This window comes from Cuculus canorus, chromosome 13 (genome assembly GCF_017976375.1).
Source record: "Cuculus canorus isolate bCucCan1 chromosome 13, bCucCan1.pri, whole genome shotgun sequence".
Lineage (NCBI taxonomy): Eukaryota > Metazoa > Chordata > Aves > Cuculiformes > Cuculidae > Cuculus > Cuculus canorus.
In genome coordinates, this window is record NC_071413.1 from 4554719 (window position 1) to 4574457 (window position 19739).

Genomic DNA, 19739 nt, shown 5'->3' on the forward strand with positions numbered 1-19739 from the left:
TTAATCTAAATCTCCCTTACTACAATTCATACCTACTTCCACATTTCTTTGTGTTCAATGAGCACAGAGAGGTTTTTTTTTCTCTCTTTGTCACAACCTTCTAAATATTTAAAGGCTGTTCCTATGTCTCTCCGCTACTCAGATAAACCACACTCCACTTCTTCACATCTTCTGTGTGGACAGACGTGGGGTGGCACTGAGGTTTACAGACTGACATAACGTGTGCTGGCAAGGGAGAAATACTAGCGAGCTTGATCACATGAAGTGGTAAAGAAAGAAAAATCAACAGATGGGACTAAATAGCACAGTTGGGTGCTGCAAAGTTCTTCACCAAAATACTAATGGGAAAGGAGTGGTATTTCACGATTTCATTTAAAAATTATTGGGAAATTAATATTAAGTGAATATAGAAATAAACTGCAGAGTGCTGAATGCAATAGCATTTTAAATGTTACACTTAATCACAAATGTTTCGCCCAAGTATTTTAGAACACTTTAAACTGCCGACTTTTATGTTTGTAATTATTTTGTCCATGTACGCTAGCATCTTGTGCTCCTCTTGTGGCTGTCAGTGAAACCAAGGACACTTTCCCCTTAGGCCCCTCATTTGACAAATACTTTTCCCGTTCTCCTGGCTGTTATGGATTGCATACTGCAAATAGCAGATGGGATGGCCATAATCACATTAATGCTTCTGTAACTCAGAGAGCCTAATCTCAAGGCCAAACAATTTCATCATCAATATGCATGCAAAATGAAATTTCTGAGATAATTTGAGAGGGGAAATTGCCTGTCCCCACACACCCATACCTTCCCCCTATTTATGTGCTCCTATTGGATGAGGTGTTGACAGAAACAAACTTATCGTTTGAAACTTGATCAGTCTAAAGACTATACCCCCCCCCCCCCCCCATCACATTAATTGCAATAAGTATGTGATAGGATGGTGGGGGTGTGGTGGTTTATTATTTAGTTTTTGTTCGGTTGGTTTTTAAATTATTTGCATAATGGAGCTTTTCGTAGTCCAGGTTTGACTGATGACTCCAGGGAGAAGCACGTGCTCCTGCTGCTCTCGCAAAGCCACTGCCTTGAACATCTGAAAGTTTCTCACATCTATTTAAACTGCTGATGTAGCTGCACATAAACTGCAATGCGTCTTCAAGTTTGTTTCCTAATGTATTGAACAGTGAAAGTAGCAGAACTTATACAAAACTGTGCTTGTTTCTCGAGATTTCAACACTAAGAGGTTTGTGGAACAAACACAAATTATTCTGTTGTATCTCGTGCAGGAAAGCAGGGGTTTTTTAACGTGCTCTGACTTCATGCACACACACCCCATTACCTTTTGGTCTGCTTTGGGGTTTTGCTTGAACTTCACTTGCCTTGCAATTTCAGTAAGTGTTTATTTATTGAGGTAACATTTCTCTTTAATGCGTTGCAACACTTATATTTGTCCCTCAGGTGTTTGTTTCACCTGCAGAGTTTTATTTTGGTCAAAGACAAGCATCACCTCAAACTTACTCCTGCAATGGCAAAATAATGGTTGGGCAGCTGCTGATCCTGTACTTTAGGTATCCAGAGAGAATCATTTGCCTAACAAATTATTCTGGTTTGTTTTTTCTGAGAAAGATAGGACTATGTAGGTCTTTCCTTGCACGACCGAAGGCAGCCTTACTTGCTGCGCAGTCCTTGTCCCCTTTCCAGTGTCGCTGTGCTGAGACATGTCAGATTGAATTTGAAAATATTCAGGAAGGTCTAAAAAGCTGGAAAGTTCCAAGTGGCTTGAGAGCTTCTATTTTTTCCCTTGGTACTGAGACAAAGGTAGAAAATACAGTGTTACCATTATACTATTTTGAATTTGGAGTACAGGCTTAAGATTTCAAGTCACTAAGTTGAGTTAACACAAAATATTTGCTTTGCTCTGTGGTGGCAAAATCTGGGTAGAATCACCTTTTGCAAGAGTTTAGAGTCTCTGACTTCAAGATGGATGGGGTGTTCCTGTCTGGTTTCTCTTACCCATGAGACACTTCTCTAGCTTAGAAGCAACTTTCTCCCAGCTCTCAAGAGATCTGAGACGCCTCAGATTTGTGCTTGTGGAGCTTTTTTGGGTAAGATGAGGATGTTTTTGTTATTTTTATAGAAGGCGGGTAACTGGGCATCAGGAGTTGCTCTCTTTTACAGCTGGCTTTCCTCTTCTGTGCTGCTGATTTAAAAACAAAACAAACTGAAGCAAAACAGTCAAGACATACCTGTTAGCTGATGTATGTTCCTGTACTGTTTCTTCTGTGAAAAGTCCACATTCTGGGAGACAAATATCAGACTTCCCTTTAATTGGTATTAGAATTCATCCATTAATGACTAGTGTGTTCAGATATATTCTTTGCTGCCTTCTGTTTTCAAAGATTCCTTTCCCCAAGCCAACAGCTCAAAAAAAAAAAAGAGAAGTCTTCTCAGTGCTACTGTCTATTGACATTCAGGAGCCTGACTGCCCTGCAGTTAATTCCTCCCGTTTAAGTAAACTGCTTCAGTTGGGGCTGTTAGCACTGAGGATATTGGCATTCCTATTTACTGAACAGTAGTCTTCTATGATGATTTTTTTAAAAAATGAGTTTAGTATGTCTACTTTTCAATAAATTTAACAAATAATCCAGATAAATCTAGGAGGCTGCTCATGAGTTATATGCAGCCTAAACCAAAAACATTTTAATCCTGGAGTAAACAGTTATGAAGTGCTTCTGCCACCCTTTGCAAAGGGATCAAGTTCCCCCAATTAATGAGGAATTAAATTAACCTAAATTAAACTTTAGCATTAGTAATCCTGAAAGGTATTGAGCTACACAACTGTGGCAGTGGCAGAATGTTTTGCGCTACAGTCTTCATCTCAAAGCAACTATTAGCAAATGGCAGTGATTTTTTTTCTACAAGAATCTAGAATGCCGCTAACTCACATGTCTGCTGTTGTCCCTGTCCAGAGACCAGTCCTACAGTCTCTAATGTATTGTTATCACAAGGATTGGATTTTTGGCAATTAATCTTGTAACAGTGAGATCTGCTAGAAGGGAAGTTACTCAGCTGGAGCTTTACTTCTTACTGGATTTAGATAGCCTGCATTTTACAAAATCATCTCCAGCTTTCCTAGGTCTCTTGCACAGTAACTGAGAAAAGTGTTTGGCAATTCCTTAGCTAAAATTTGCACCGCACTGAGCAGTTGCTTCAAGGGTGGTAAAACATAATTGCTGTCAGTCGGTGTGCTACAATGGCTCTGTGTGCATCCCAGCAAGTACTGAAATAATACATTTTTTTCATACTGTAAAATATTTTGGTAGCTATGAACTATATTATAAAACAGATAATGTATTAAAGCCTTGTAGTCTCTTCCTTTCAATTAGAAGACCAATTGTGTCAGATGCCAGACATCACCCTTTTCTAGAAAGTTTCTATAACTTGGAGAAACCTCCACTGAAGTCACTGCGCTGACACGGGTGTGAGTTAGAGAACACTCAGGCTTCATAGTTTGAGATGTAATTGTTTGAGCAATAAAGAAAATAAAACCACATACCATATTTAAAACAAGTACTAGAGAACAAGGACTTTGCCTGAGTAGGTTTTTTTTTCCTTCTCTATAAACAGAAAAATCAATGGTCTTTGTTCTTTTATTGCAGGAAAAAAGTACTTTTTTCCCCACATGGGAGGGCTAATGGGATAATCTGGTCCACAGCACAATTTCAGCTATGAGGGAGGCCAGCCCAGTTTTATCTTTACAAGTGAAAGTCTTCACTAGCCTTGCATGACACTGCTAGCGTGGAACGTTCCAGGTGCTGGTCATGGTCCATCACATTTCTGAGCATCTGTGCTGCACTGTTTGAGTACGGTCCCAAACGAGGGTGCGATTGGAAAGTCATTTAATGATTTATTTTTAACTGGCCAAATGGCTAGTCGTTTTGTAGCATGCTTTTATAAACGTGGTTGCAAAGGTTTACTGTTTTGATGACCACTTACTCGTATCAGAACCTTTCCAGGTTTCTTCTGAGTCATCAACGTATTGAAAAACAAACAATACCAGTGTGGAAAGTTAACAGTTAAGTATTTTTCCTTTGATTTTAGGTCAGCAGGATCTGAAAACTTTTACTCTGGTCTCTTGTGCATCTTTCTGAAAAAATAAGCATGTCCATTCCACAGAAATGAGAGGAAATGGGATAACCTTACAACTACATTGTGATATGGACATGTTTTCTGTCTCATTCCTCAGTACTTCACCGCAGTATTTTTACGTAACTCACCTTTCACGTTAACTAAAGAGACAACAGACATACCAAATGGTTGGTTTTTTCCTAAAATGCAGGACTATTTCAGAGAAGCTATGTCATTTATCTTGGCAAATATTTAGCAGTGCTAAATAACTGAGGCTTTTCAGGAAGAAAGATGACAAGATTTTTTCATTCTTGCTGCCTAGAATTTAAACAAATGCAAAGGAATTTAAGGTATTAAAGAAGAAGGGGGGGTAGGTGAATGGGTACATGGTACTGGGAGCTGAATCATTGTTTCAGCTGTGGAGGAATTAGCCATCAGCCTGGCTGTGGGAGCTGCTTAGGTGCCACGCATTCAAATTACTAAATGCAACTTTTAAATTAATCAAGTTAGTGAGCCCCCACTTTTTTAACCTACAATTAATTAACCTCATTAAATAATATGTTGCTCTCATAATATCTAAAGATTTTTGTAAAATTAGAGCAGCTCAGAGAAGGGCGCTGAAGACAACTTGAATACAAATCTTCCATCTTGATTTCTTATTCATTTGGTTTCCCGGGAAAGTAGGGTGGACTGAAAGCTGGCTGTACTGCGAGGCTCAGAGGGTTGTGACCAGTGGCACAAAGTCCAGTTGGAGGCTGCTGGGGACACTGCTTGATACAGAACACTAATAAACACTTGTACCTAGACCTTTTCTTGGGTACAACAACTCAAGTTATGCAATGATTCTGCTGCTTACCATCCACAAAAAAACCATGCTATTATTCCACATATTGTCCCATTCATTCCAGCTGTCAGCCTTTAAGTTGATGAGGATAATTGACTGCATGGACACTGGTCCTTGCCTTCCAGGCTTTGTAGGTTTCCTCAGCCCTGAAACTGTCATACTGAAGTGTCTCCTAGGTCACTTTTCAAACACATCATTTGCACTCCTAGAACGTTCACAACCAGCAGAACCCTTTTTCCTCCCAAAGTTGCTCCTGGCTGTTTGGTAATTTGAGTGTTTCTTGGAACAACTGGGAAGAATTGTGTAGTTCCTGCACACTCCTACAGAAATTCTTTCATAAGGTCATCACCCTTCATCAGCCAAGGGCACATTTCCATCAACATAATCATTATGGAGCTATCCCACCCTTTCTGGTAAACATGTAGTTTGTAATCCCGCTAGCAAGGGATTTTTTTTAAGTCTTTTTGGGCTGTTTCTTGGTGGGTTTTTCTTTGTTGTTTGAGTTTTTTTTTTTCCAAAGGTACTGCTGAGGAGCTCCACGTTCCTGTGCTTATTCTTTGCTTTGCATCTCTTACATTTTGCCGCAGTCCCCAAGGAAGGGAAACAATTCCAGAACATCATCTTGAAGGAGAAAAAAAACAAAACACACCAAAACACCTTAACTGTTTTAGATATATTGGATAAGCAGGCACATTTTTTGGCATTGCTTCAGTCTCAGCTGGCAAACAATCCAACACTCATCAGTCTCTTGCTAGCAACTTCCATGCTGGTTTTGGGTTAGATCATATGTATTCATTAGCAGAATGTACTTAACCCTGAACTACTCAGCAGTCTGATGTCAATGCCGTGGAGGTCAATGACTACAGCAGTAATCAGGCCCCAAATTTACAACTTCAGAGCTGTCGTGTGAGATTTGGTCCCTTAAATTTGAGGACTTGTCATTTTAGGGCAAGAATATTTTATGGGTGACTATGAGTGTAGAGAAGAGTGTGCTAGCAAAGTATAAACCCATTAGTTGCTTAGGGAAGAGGAGTAGGAATGATCACACACTGAACTCTAATACAAGACGTAAGTAACATCAAATGAAGGAAGGAGTCAGGTTCAAGACAAACATAAGGAGGTGGGATTTCATAGTGTATGATTAAGCTGCAGATCTCTTGCAGTTGTGGATAATACAAGTTTACATGGGCTCAACAGTAACTAGAAGGATAGAGAAATAATTAATTGAAGACTGATAAATGAAAAGAAAATCCCTCTGATTCAGGGTGCATGGACTGGAGCCTGAAAAGGTATTCGGAAGAATAGTTTCTTCTTTTCTTGCAGTGTTTAGGAGTTGGTGAGTTGGTTGTTTGAGCTTTTAGTCTCCTACTCAGTTGAGCATCTCCTTAAAGAGTCCTTTTTGATAGCCATCACTTTTCATATGTCTTAAGCTTTATTGGCCAGTGGCTCAAAGAAAGTATTTGTTTTGATAGCCGAATGATTGAAGGCTTTACCTAGAAACATGCAAACTGGATAACAGGTGGCTTGTTCAAGAGGCTGTCAAGGCAGAACTGCCATAAGGGAAAACAGAGTGCTCGCCTGTACCTGTGTCGCTCCAGCAGCCTCCTGAAAGGCTGCCTGTGCTCCTGGCATCTCTGCTTCTGCTGCACTTGCTCAGCACTGTGCCAGTGCAGAAGTGTTTAAGCTTTGCAGAGTGAGCCTGTCATCACTACCTATCTTAAAGCCTTCATGACCTGCCTCCTGTTAAGTGAAGTGGGTAGAAAGATACTCTTTGGAGTCATTTCTGGAGTAAAGGAAGGGAAGGTTGCTTTCAGGTTATACTCTTTGTATTTATTTATCTTCTTTTCTCCTCTTTATCTCAGAATTCCAAGCTCTTTATCAGTTTGTTTTGGTTTTTATGCTGAGTGGAACTAAAAATTGTTTGATACGCTCCATTCAATAATATCTTTCGTTGAATACAGGGAGAAGTGCCTGATCACATCCAAGCTTTATCCATACGGGGAGAGAAGAATCTGCTGAGTACTTGACCATGGCATATGAGGAATGTGAATAGGTAACAATTGTTTCTGTTTATTCTAACACAGGATCTAACAGATGACATTTGGTTTAGAAAAAGAAAAGGAAATTCTTTTTAACAACACCTACTCGAAGTTATGGAATTCATTGTGAAGGCCAAAAACACAAATGCATTTTTGTGCAACACTTTCTGCAGCCTGTGAGTGAGATGATGAGAAATCATTGTAGGAAATGGTAATACTGAGGAACAGCATTCACAGTTACTAATGCACTGAGATTTTTATCTCATCTTCTGTTGTCCTGCTAAATTTGATTACAACTCAGATTATTCATGAAAAGAAAATACTGAGCTTGCCCCTCAAACTGAAGAGATGGAAGATAGCTCTAGACAATGCTTTAACAGTTAGAAATGTAGATTTAATAACCTGGGGACGACAAATAATTGCTTAAGAGAGACCATTGAAGGTGGAAGGTAAGTTGTTTCCTGACACATCCTTGTCTGGAGCTGCAGTAGAAGTAGGTAGGTCTTCGAATAGGATTTTGACAGTAGTCTTGTCTTTCACGTGGAAGTGGAAACTACACCAAAAATATATGGAGGAGGAGAGGAGCTTTGGCTTTCTTTTCTTGGTAGTTTCTTGCTAGTATACCGGCATTATTTTTCCATCACTCTTTTGTTCACTCTGCAAAGACGCGTTTTGTTAGTAGAGGGTTTTTTGGTTTAGCCAATATTAGAACTGACTATATTTTGCAGTCTGTTCTTTATTCTTGATTCAGGACTTACGGTCTGTTCTTCTGCAATGTGGTAATGAGATCTGGGATAATAATGTCAAGCTGTATCTAAACAATTGGATTAAAGGAAGCCCTTGGAATAGGACAAAGGTTGGTGTAACTTACTGGATCACGTGTCCAATTGCTAGCCAGTTCCCTAGGGACAAAGTTTTTACTCCTGGCAGAGCTTAGCAACTAGCTTTCAGCTTCTTTCATGATCAGCATTTTGCATCCAATGTTTTAAAATGTTTGGAAAATGCAGCCTAAGGGAGATTGAAGGTGTTATCTTTAATTGGACTAACTTAAAAAATTAATATTGAAAAGCTTTCTCCTAGTTCTGTTGTTATTGACCTGATGTTGAGAATAGCTTGTGCTGTTCCTAAGGAGAGGAGGAGGGGAAGAGTATTTTGCTTTTGGATTTTTGTGCTTTGTTTTTTTGATTCTTGGGGGATAGAAGAGGTTGAATTCATAGACAAAACTGAGAAAGTAGTTGTAGAAAAAATGGGGAAAGGTTCTATAATTTAATGTATAATTTAATTCTATAATTCATGTAGCCTCTGTTATGTAAAAAAAAAGTTTGAGTATGAATAGGAAATATTTTCTAAGCTGCTTCTACTTGTTGGTCTGCCTGTGCCGATTGGTCCATAGATCCAGCCGTGGAAGGATCTGTAGCCAGCTTGCAGATGCTGGTAACAGCATCGTCAATTCCCTTTGCTTTGACCCTCCTTTTGAAATATATCCTCTGCCACTAATGCTGTGGAAGCTGAACTTATTGCCACGAGCGTACCATTGGCTTAAGGAACAAGGCTGAAATAACAATATAAGAGAGAACGGACATCTTTATGTCAAGTTCAAAATCAGGGAAGTCTGAAAGGTGGATGGACCTCTATTGTTTCTCCAGATGAGAGGTTCTTTCTCCAGTCATTCCAAATTACGCTTAGAAAGTGCCTTTTTGAATGGTACTGCAACAGCTTGGTCTGACCTCAAAATATGACTTTGTCATTCTTGCCTTTCTATATCCCTTTCTTCTTGCAAAATTAATGTTAGGTAAGAATGGGTAGATTCTTTTCTAACTTATTCATTAGCAGCAGCAACAATGTTGTTAATAATGTTTTGATTGCAGAGCCTGTATTATGAGTGGCCAGCGAACACAGAATTAGTTTCAGATTTTCATAGCTAGAAGGTGGGAAAATCCTCTGTTGGTTTGCAGACTAAGCAGATTTACTCTGGAGATCACTGAGGCGTAATAAACTGCAACTTTGATGCTTTTTCATTATAGCACTGCTTTCGATGCACAAATTTTACTATGGGAAATAATACAGCCCACTTCTCAGAGGATCTTATTCTCTATTTTTACACACATCACCTTTTCAGCTTCAGCCAGTGTATTTTACTTTTTTCTCTATTTTTTCTTTTTTCTTTTATCTTAGAAAAACTTAGTCAAAATATATTCCTCAGAAACCCTTAACTAGATTGTTGTGTCTTCGTATACTTAAGCATTACCAGTTAGAAGCCTGTCGAAGCCTACAACCCATCACTGGGCAGTACTCGGTACATAGAACAGCAGCTACTTACTTTCCATCTTAAATGATTTCAACCATTGTTTTGTTTTCTTTTAAGTTTTATAATTTATTTAAATTTTCAAAAGTTTTTTGTTTTGTTTTTAATCAGTTAATGAACTTTGTAGGTCTGTCTGTGACTGAAAATACCCAATTCACCTGTTAATAAAAATGCCACCCTGAGCTCACACGTATAAAGGAATGTGGCACTTCAATAAATACATTTATCTTAGAAATTCCTTTCTCTTATCTGCTCTTCCCATCCTGACATACTGAGGTACGGGTATTTCTGACAAAAATGAGATGAAGCTTTCCAGTTTGTCTGACAGGCATCTCTATAGTCTGTGTTGCATTTCTTTTAGGTTCTTTTGTCTCTTTCCAAGTGCGTGTAGGGTTTTTGTTAGTCAGTTGGATACGTTCAGCATTGGAAGAGTGTTTCTAATAACCAAATTTTAGTGCTGGTGTCTATATTAAACTCCCTCAGGTCTTCCTCGTGATTTCTTCTGAAGAAGTCAGTTTACACATGTTCCTTTGGGCTTTTTGCATCAACACTTGGTAAGTACTCTGTGTTGATAAAACATGATAGCACATTCTTGAAGAATCCCCGTGAAAGCACACTGCACACATTTCATTGCACAGGAACAGACAGACCATGTTTAAGATGATCTTAAGCAGGACAGACCCTTCTCAGCTCTAATTTCCTTTGTATTTAGAGAAAACGTAAATGTTTGATGAGGAATTTGAGGTGGAACATGATACAATAGCATTTATCCTAAATTTAAGGTTCAGTCTTGGTCTCCATCTTGTCCTTGATAATCCAAGTGAATTTCTTGGTTTTCTTGCTCTTCCAAATGTTTATCAGTAGGATCTTTATAAAGAGAGAAAACTTGCAAGTCTCCTCTGCGGCTCTGTGTCTGCACCATGTGGAGTCTGACCAGAGGAAAAGCAGCTGGATGTTAGCTTTGAAGACAATAAATTCCTGAATTCATCATGCTGACTCTATGTAGGGAAGTTGCACATATTAAAAATTCTGATAAATTTCAAGGAATTGAGCAACTAGTGAAATAGAAATAGGTGCAAGAAATATATAAAAAGAAAACAAACACAAGTAGAGAGAAAAACAGGCAAGGATTTAAATATATCATAAGCACATCACAACTAATTCATCTGATAAAGGAAGATACAAGACACAAGAGCTGATTGATGTAGCTCAAAGATTTGATGGTACAAAAGTGCCTTTACTTGAAATGATGAAAGGAAATAGGGCAAAAATCAGAATATTCAGGATTATTTATGATGTAGAGAGAGGAACAATAATGAAAAAGGCTGAGTAAATTCTGCAGAGAACTGAAAAGAAGTAAGAAAAGGCTTAGTGTGTATTGGGGAGGGGAGAGTAAAGAAATCATTACTAAAAGGAAAGTCAACCAGTAATCTAAAATGGATGAGCTACTGAACTGATTTCATAAATGGGCCTTTACAAAGGGGAAAGAAACAGAGCAGCAGATAGCCTATTCATAAGTAATGAAGACATTTCAAAATGTGGGATGGTAATAGAATACTTGGAAAAGATGACTATAAATAGAAAACCAGTTCTATGTATAATATGTGTCCTTTATGTTAAAGAAATTAATTATATTTTTTTGCAAAACATTGAGAATTAATTTGGAGAATAATAAACTGCTGAGATAGCAAGGACTTGCAGGATCTGTACAAGACACTACTCTGTTGCCTATTCCTCTCCCCAGAAATGGGATTCAAATTGGTATGATGTAGTAAATAGTACGTAGTAAAATATTGTCAGAGAATTCTTTTGTCTCATTATCTCTGAGGCGTATTCACCAAAAGAACCCCAAACTCAAACCTCCAAAAAGACACTGGGTATTTCTAGTCCTTGAGAAGTGAGGAGGTGGACATAGATAGGCTTTTCCACTACTGCTTAGTCTCCTTTCTGCTGGAGGCAGGAGCACTGAAAGGACTGCTGGATGTCCAGTGTCCCCCCGGGACCTGCCCTTTAGCACCCGTCTTCCCTAGACCAGCATCCGATGCATCACTGACAAAGGGAGGGACTTCCACTGGCACAAAAACCAACTCAGCGAGAGATAGACATACAGAACCAAGTCACTTTGTGCCTCAAAGGCTGTCCTGTCTTGTGGAGAGATCTTGCAAGTGATCTTGTTCCACAAATTAGCTGAGAACATCACAAAATGATAGTTTTCTCCAAGTAGAAAGCCAATACAGATGGACTCGTGTCTGTCATCTGTGCAACTCTGCTAAGCACCTTCTGTTCTGAGATGTAACTGCCTGGGTGTTTGTTGTTTTTAGTGAATTTTCATGATTCTATGTGCTTAAAGAAGTAAAAGAAGTTCTTGTTTAAGATGTATTGTTCCTGTAAGTTTGGATCAACCAGGTTGGATTTATTCTCTTAGACCATCTTCAACAGAATTAAAATCTACTCAGTCACAGTAGTGTAAAACCCACTGAATGTATCGGGTTTCTTGCATTACATTAAAGAACATGAGTTTTCATAGTTTTGCAGTTATAGGAAGGATTTTTTTTTTGGAACACCTAATACATAGTAGGTGCCCCAACAAGTAGCTTCTAATCACGGATTATATTGTTTGACATGCAGAGATCAGAGAAAAGAGAAACAGTGACAACAACACAGAATTCTGCTAAATTGGATGTTAATATCTCAATGATTTTTTTATTAATTTTTGCATGCAAGATAGGAAAAGTGAATTCAGAAGGACCTGAATGAGGTGAAAAATGAAAATGTGTAAGGTTGACGCTACTAACCTAAGATTTTCCCTATGCTGCTATGTAGAGTGCACAGACAAAAAAATAAATTGTGGAATTAATGCAAAGCACTGGCAGTTAGAAAAATGATGGAACAGTTGCTGTGAGATTAGCAAATGTGGATCCTGGGTGACACCATTTCTAGAATAATTTTTCTGGGTAAAGCTGTGTTTAAGGGCTGGAAGTAATGATTTATGAAGAAATATGATAAGAATTAGATATATTTAACTTGGCAAAACAAGTGAAGAGTGTTGTATTTGTCCACAAGCACATACAGAGCATAAACAGAAACCATAGAGGAGAATTGCTTTGGACAGGGCCTAAAGAATGCAAATGAAATGTATTGTGATCATAACGCAAGAAGGAAAATGTATCTCAGATATCAGGTAATATCCTCCATTAGCAAGATTTATGAGACTCATCATGATAGGAGTATGAAGGAAATGATGGAAAGTCCATTGACTGAGTCAACTGAAATTGGATTAGAAGATGTAGAATGGTTCAGCCCTGAAAAAGAAATTGTCTTGTGCCTAACAAACATTTCTGACTATAGTGAAATCATGGTACAACCAAGATGTATTTCAAAGTTTTCCCTTGACTTCACCGGCGAACAGTTTCTGTCTTAGTGTAAGAATTCAGGTGTACAGACACTGGCAAATGATCCTTGGTCGTGCTAAGCATAGGCTTCTCTCTCAGCTGAAGTTCTACCTGAATCTTGTAGCGATGAGTCTTTGTAAATAATACTATGATCATACTCTCCCTCACCCAATGAGTGTCCCTAGAACCCATCTGCAGAGAAACTGGGGACAGAAGATCTTGATCTCGCTCTTCTTTCCAGCTCCCAGGTACTTGCATGGAGGCCTCCTTGACTCTGAGACTCACTTCAGAGGCTCAAGAGCGTTGAGTCTGGTTGAGTCTGGTTGCCTGGCACTCCTTCAGAAAACTCTGGCTCTGGTTGTCTGGTGATAAGCCTAAGTGGTAGACTTGGAAGTGGTCCCGTTCCGTTTCACCTTCAGCAACTTGCTTTCAGGAGTCAGTTGCTGCCAGAGCTGAAGCAGACTGATGGTTTGGCATCTAGCACCAAGTGTTTGTTTGGCACTGCTCCATATCTTATATCATGCTCAGCACAAAAGAACTTCTGAGTATTTATTGAGCCTTTCTCCACAATTGGCTTCATCACAGGCTCCTGGGTCAGTACTATTGTCAGAACAGCAGGTTTTGTTTAGAATCTTACTGGAGAACATGGCCGCACTGTTCAGCTCCTAGAAACCTTCTGTTTGGTAGTTGTTGGTCAAATTTTGGCTCATTTTAGCTCTTTATAATGCAATGTTGTCAGTTCACTTTATCACAATACCAAGGCTATATGCTCAGCCTTGAGTACTTTGCATGCTTCTCCTTCAGGGAATCTGAGTCAACTGCACATAACCTTTTAGAAGAATTTGGAAGAATGGTTGTCCTTGAAAGGTCCTTTGTGGATCTAGATGATGCAATCCATTGGGATATAGGAAAAATTTAATTTAAAAAATATAAAATAGTGTTTATTTCATCCTTATCTCTTCCTTTTATCATTTCTGGGTTTGTGTGTATTTTATAAAGTACATAATACAGTATTAAATGTATATGATTTGTAAATAAATGTACTTATATTGGGGTACATGCTCAAAATGTTTTACTGGTAGGATGAACTATCAAAAAAGTTTGGAGACCGATGATTTAGATGCTCAGAGAAAGATGAGGATGATGGCCATGGCACAAAGAAGTTCTTCCACAAAGAGGATCCTAAAGACTGATATTTAACCTTTTAAGCGGGTATGATGTAAAGATATAAGGCAATGAAAAAAACCCTAGGCAATGCTGCTGGCAAGATCTGTACTCCCTGTGTCATCATGTAAGTGCAAGAAGTCTCCCTCATGTACACTGGGGTGTATTTTAGCCTTATCTAAATCCGCAACTGCTATGCAGTTAAATAACACAATAAATCCTGCCTTGTGTTCCCGGTTTCCTGTGTCTCTGCAGGTTTCTAACGAAAGCTGTGCTGCTATGCTTGCCAGCAGCCAAGTTTTCTGTATTTATCTGGTTTTGCATGGAGTATCTAGGGCTAGTTTGAATGGTCAGGCAACCATGAGTCCTGGAACGTCCATTCACATCAGAGGGGATAAAATGCAGCAGGTTCCATGTAAAGGTTGGCATTGTGTCTTCAGCTGTAGCTGGTAACTACAGCCACTGTCTGGTTGATCGTGTCAAACATTAATTTACCAGTATGTCAAAGTAGGGCTTCATACTCGTGGCCTTGGGCTTCAGCAGTCTTCTTTATAGTGACGTTGCCACGGCCAGTGTGAGGCCTTCTCAGGAGATGAAATGTGCTAAATAAGGAAAAGTGGTATCAGTTTTTAGACTATCGGGTGGCTGATTGGCATCTGCAATCTGATATTTCTCTGAGGCTAATGAACAGCCAGACCTAGGCAGTTTTTCTTGCACAGTGCAAATGGCATGTACCTGTGGCCAAAGCTGTGTGCTGCCAGATTTCAAGCCTTCATTCCAAATTAAGATGTTAGAGCTTTCCTTACCTATGATAAGTCATTAAATATCGCTCAATTACCCTTGTATTGAGCCTTTTTTTTTTTTTAACTCAAGCTTACTTTACTGAAAGGCATCCTGTCTTGATTTGAAGATATTAAAAGATGAAGAATCCTCTTTCCTTTGATAGGGTAGGGATTTTTAATGTCTAATCATTCTCACTATAAAACTGTGCCTTATTTCTAATTTAAACTGGTCTGGCTTCAGCTTCCAGCAATTGGTTCTTGTTATGCCTTTCTCAGCTAGATTAAAGAGCCCTTTAGGACCTGGTATTTTCTCCCTTTGAAGGTACTTATACATCGTAATCAAGTCATCTCTTGATCTTTTTAATAAACTAAACAGATTGAGCTCCTTAAGTCTCTCGTTCTGAGGCAGTTATTCCAGTTCTCAAATAATTTTTATGACTCTGCACTGTCTCCAATTTTCCTGTGTCCTTTTAAAAATGCGGACACCAGAAACAAAGGCACACAGGGAATTTATACTCAACTTTTGTCCATTTTCCCTAAATCCTTTAGATTCTTTTATTTCTATGCCGTGGTTTCCCCAGTCTGTAGAAGACTTTTTTTTTTTATTCCTAGTTCATAGAAACTATGACCGATAACATCATTTGCTCCAGGTGAGCCAGAAGTGCTCCAAGACAGCTAATCTAGCATGAAAAAATGCAATCCTTATCAGAATTTTTGTCCCATTGTAGCTTTAATTGTAGCTTGAATGTATTTCATCTGAGAAAGACAAGGGATGAAGTTTATTTTCTGAATATCCAGTTAAAAGTGTCTTACTTGACCACAAGCTCTTTGATTCCATCACTCATTCTGGAGCTCCAGTCTTTTGGAAAGCCTGTGACAGAGACCTGGCTCTGCGAAACAACACTAACCATGGTAATAGCATTAGGTGTCAATGAGAAAGGAAAACAGCTTGAAGAAGCCAGAAGAGGTGTAACTCAGCAACGTTGGATGTCCAGTGCGTCCAGTCTGCAAGACTGCCTTCTCCTTCTGAGCCATGGCAGTGCTAGCGCTGCATACATACAGAAGGGCTCTCTGCAACCGTCGTCCATGGTGCCTATCCAGTATATCCACTGAAACCTTATTGTGAGGGCCTGTCAGCTTCTTGCATAAATATGAGATATAAACATTTGTTTTCATTCACTTTCTTTCTAAAATTGTATACAATTGCTTCACCTTTTCTAATGTTTACCATTGTATTTCCCGTCCTATAGTTGAGTGTGGAGATACCGTGCTTGCTTGGGAAATTCTGTGCATTAAACAGAAGGAACCCTTAGAAACACTTGCAAGACATCACATCTGCTGTCCTATCGCTTGTACTCCTTGCTAGGCTGCTGCTTCTGGCCTCTCAGACCCCAGACGCTGGACTGGATGGACCTTTGCTCTGATCTCTGTGAGTGTTCTTATGCTTTTATTGCCCTCTTGTATCAACTATTTGAAATCCTTAGCTTTTTGGAAGTGGGATCTTTGTGTGTTTTACATTCTAAAATGAGAACAACTCAGTTATTTAGAGCCTTCGGAAATTGCTATAGATTTTTTTTGACTGAGCCTGTTCATGTTTTGTAGGGGAAACAGAGGCTTCTGCAGTCCTCCATAAGTGATCTAAGTGACCAAAATGGTGTTTTGGTTGAGGCGATGGTCATAATAGGTGGATGGTGGCCAAACTGGAGAACACAGTTCAGTAACTGCTTAGTCTTCTTTAACAAACATGGAAAGCTGTGTTGTTTTGTACAGGGAATGATGCTCTCTCTGAGGATTTTCTAGTACTTCTTGTAGGACTCAGCTGTTTATTTTTTTTGTTGTTTTTTTTTCCTGTGATGTATTTGTGTTTATTAAGGATGGATACCCCATCCACCCCCAAAAAAAGGAAATCTTTACAGATGTTGCCTTGGTGAACCGTACTATTGCCTTTGAAATCTACTCGCCCCCTTTTGGTCTCCTTTCCTATCCTGTTCCTGTTATTAATCATAGTTATCTTCTGCTGAGTGTAAGAAAACTGGAGGCCTGACTTGGGGTACATTGTGTTGACAATATTAGGCATTTTTTCTGTTGCATCAACCAACTATCAGCCTCCAAGATATTTATCCTTGCAATTATCCACAAGGTAGGCAACAGCTATTCCCCTCGTTTTAAAACGGGGGAGGAGAAGCTGAGGTATGGGAAGCTTCAGTAGGTCAGGGCTTGAACTCAGATCTTCTAAATCTGGGGTAATTGTGCCTCCTCTCTGTTCCATCTTTAAAAAATAAAGCACATATGTTAGTTCTAAGAATCCCTTTCATCTTGCCTGTACTGCCTTCAGAAATTTTCAGTCATCCTAGCTGCACTGCCATTGCCCACTAATAGTTGCACAGAGGCTGTTAGTTGCTTAGGCTTAGTTATAAAACATTGAGGAAAAATAGGAACAATCACAAGTTTAATATTAAAAGAAGCAATTTCATTTCCTTTCTGAAGCTGGCGTAATTTTTTACTGCTACCTGAAGAAGCAGAATCCTTTGTGTGCAGGGAATCGGAAATATTTACCTTGATTACCTTCGAGGCTGCGCCTCAAATCTTGCGTTCAGTTTTGGGCCGCTCGCTACAAGAAGGACATTGAGGGGCTGGAATGTGTCTGGAGAAGGGCAACAGAGCTGGGGAAGGGTCTGGAGCACAGGGGTTCTGGGAGCAGCTGAGAGACCTGGGGCTGTTTAGGCTAGAGAAGAGGAGGCTGAAGGGAGACCTCGTCACTCTCTCCATGAAAGAAGGTTGTGGTGAGGTGGGTGCTGGGCTCTTCTCCTAAGTAACAAGTGATAGAAGGAGAGGAAATGGCCACAAGTTGTGCCAGGAAGAGTTAGATTGGGGATTAGGAAAAAATTATTCACTGAAAAAGTGGTGAAACACTGGAACAGGCTGACTAGGGCACTGGTGGAATCACCACACCTGGAGGGGCTAAAAAAACACGTAGCCATGGCGTTTCAGGACATGATTTAGTAGGCACAGTAGTGATGGTTAGACTAGACGATCTTGGAGGTCTTTTCCAACCTTAATGATTCTATTATTTTCATTTCAGCCCCAGCTGTATGGGGCACACTAGCGAGGGATCCGGGCGGGCTCCTCGCCTGCAACCCCGGGTCCTCCTCTTGCACACATAGCAGATCCTGGGCTTGGATCTGGTAATGCACGTTTCTAGTTTTCATTCATCTACCTAAATAATTTGTTGTTTTTTAATTAAACTGCAAGAGGGAAAGAAAAGCTATCAGAGGCTGCGTGGCTGCGCACGGGAATTGCTTCCAGGAGTCAGTGCAGGAGGGGTGCCGCGCTGAGACCTGCGCCTTCTAGGGCTATTCCCATCTCTGACAGCAATATGCAATTAATTTGTGCAGTTAATTGGTGGAGTTGATTTGTGCAGCTCCAAAGACTTCGCACCTTCTCGCCTCCTGCCTTTCCCCATCCCTGCTTGCCCAGAGCGGTCTCTCCCCGAGTTGCTCCTGTCTGCTGGCAGCAACTCTCCTCCCCAGGACCCTCTTCTTCTTCTCCTCTGGCCCCGGGACACCCCTCCTCTGGCTCCGGGACCCTCATCTTCTCCTCCTCTCCCAGGGACACACACACACACACACACACACCCCCCCCCATCCCGGACCCCCCTCCTCTGGCCCCGTCCCGGCTGCGGCGTGGCTGCAGCGCCCCCTGCTGCCCCGCGCGGGGACTGCCTGCGGCCCGCGGCTGCGAGGGCACGAGCCCATAGGAATCAGAGCATCATAGAATAGTTTGGGTTGGAAGGGATCTTAAAGATCATCCAGTTCCACTCCCTGCCATGGGAAGAGACATCCCACTGGATCAGGCTGCCCGAGCCCCATCCAACCTGGCCCTGAACACCTCCAGGGATGGGGCAGCCACGACTTCCCTGGGCAACCTGGGGCAGTGTCTCACCACCCTCATGGTGAAGAAATTCTTCCTTATATCAAGCCTAAATCTGCCCCTCTCCAGTTTATACCCATGCCCCGTCGTCCTATTACCACAGGTTGTTCTGAATAGTCCCTCTCCAGCTTTCTTGTAGGCCGCTTTCAGGTACTGGAAGGTCCCTATAAGATCTCCTCAGAGCCTTCTCTTCTCCATCACCCCCTCCGTTTGCAGGCAGAGATGGGACACAGGTGTGTGTGACCTGCAGCGGGTGCATCACCTGCACTCCGTGCTCAGTGTGGGGTGACTCCATGGGTGGGTGCTTGCAGAGCACCTCTGGGGTCAGTGATGCAGAGAGCAGCCTGCTGGGTGGCTGAGGTGTCCCTGGAGAATAACCAGGTTGGAAAAGACCTCTTGAATCATCGAGTCCAACCATTTCTATGGTCCAGCCACTAAACCATGTCCCTGAGCACCTCATCTACCCATCTTTTAAACCCCTCCAGGGATAGGGACTGAAGCCCCTCCCTGTGCAGCCTCTGCTGGTGCCCGATGACCCTTTCTGTGGGTCATCCTGATGTCCAGCCTGACCCTCCCCTGGCACCACTCGAGGCCATTCCCCTTGTCCTGTCTCCTGTCACTTGGGAGAAGAGCCCAGTACCCTCCTCTATACACCATTCTTTCAGGTAGTTGTAAAGAGCAATAAGGTCTCCCCTCACCTCCTCTTCTCCAGGCTAAGCAGCCCCAGGTCCCTCAGCTGCTCCTCTTGTTCTCCAGCCCCTTACCCGGCTTCGTTGCTCTTCTCTGGACCCACTCCAGAGCCTCAACATCCTTCTTGTAGCGAGGGGCCAGAACTGAACACAGAATTTGAGGTGCAATCTCAGAGGTCTCGTAGAGGGTTCCCTGTGCCTGGGCGAGGGGTGGCAGAGTGATGGGTTGCTGGCGGTCAATGCATAGAATGCATCAATTTGGCATATCCATGGGCTGGCCAGTGGCTCACCAAAGGCACTGTCGAGGTGAGCTGTGAGCAGAGGCAACCAAGACCTCTAGAAGAGCTTCAGCTCTGTGAGGAAACCCATGGTGTGAAGGGTGGTTATGTGTATTTGTGACATTTCAAGCAAGCCTTCTGCACTTGAGGCTCATGTTCCAGGCTTCTCCAGCCTGGGCTGTGGC

General features: G+C 41.1%; 1 protein-coding gene across 11 annotated transcripts in view; it reads left to right on the forward strand.

Moving 5' to 3' along the window:
* Positions 1 to 6925: 6925 nt before the first annotated feature.
* Positions 6926 to 19739, forward strand: part of LOC128853461 (uncharacterized) — an 86707-nt gene continuing 73893 nt past the window's right edge. For 3 of the 11 annotated variants that reach the window (XM_054078446.1, XM_054078453.1, XM_054078457.1), the window contains exons 1-2: positions 6951 to 7028; positions 9803 to 9873. The gene's annotated coding sequence lies outside the window, so the exon portion shown is untranslated. Of the gene's footprint in view, positions 7029 to 9802; positions 9874 to 15907; positions 16087 to 19739 lie in introns of all 11 variants that reach the window. The other 8 variants (XM_054078444.1, XM_054078452.1, XM_054078454.1 and 5 more) reach the window with 5 other exon arrangements.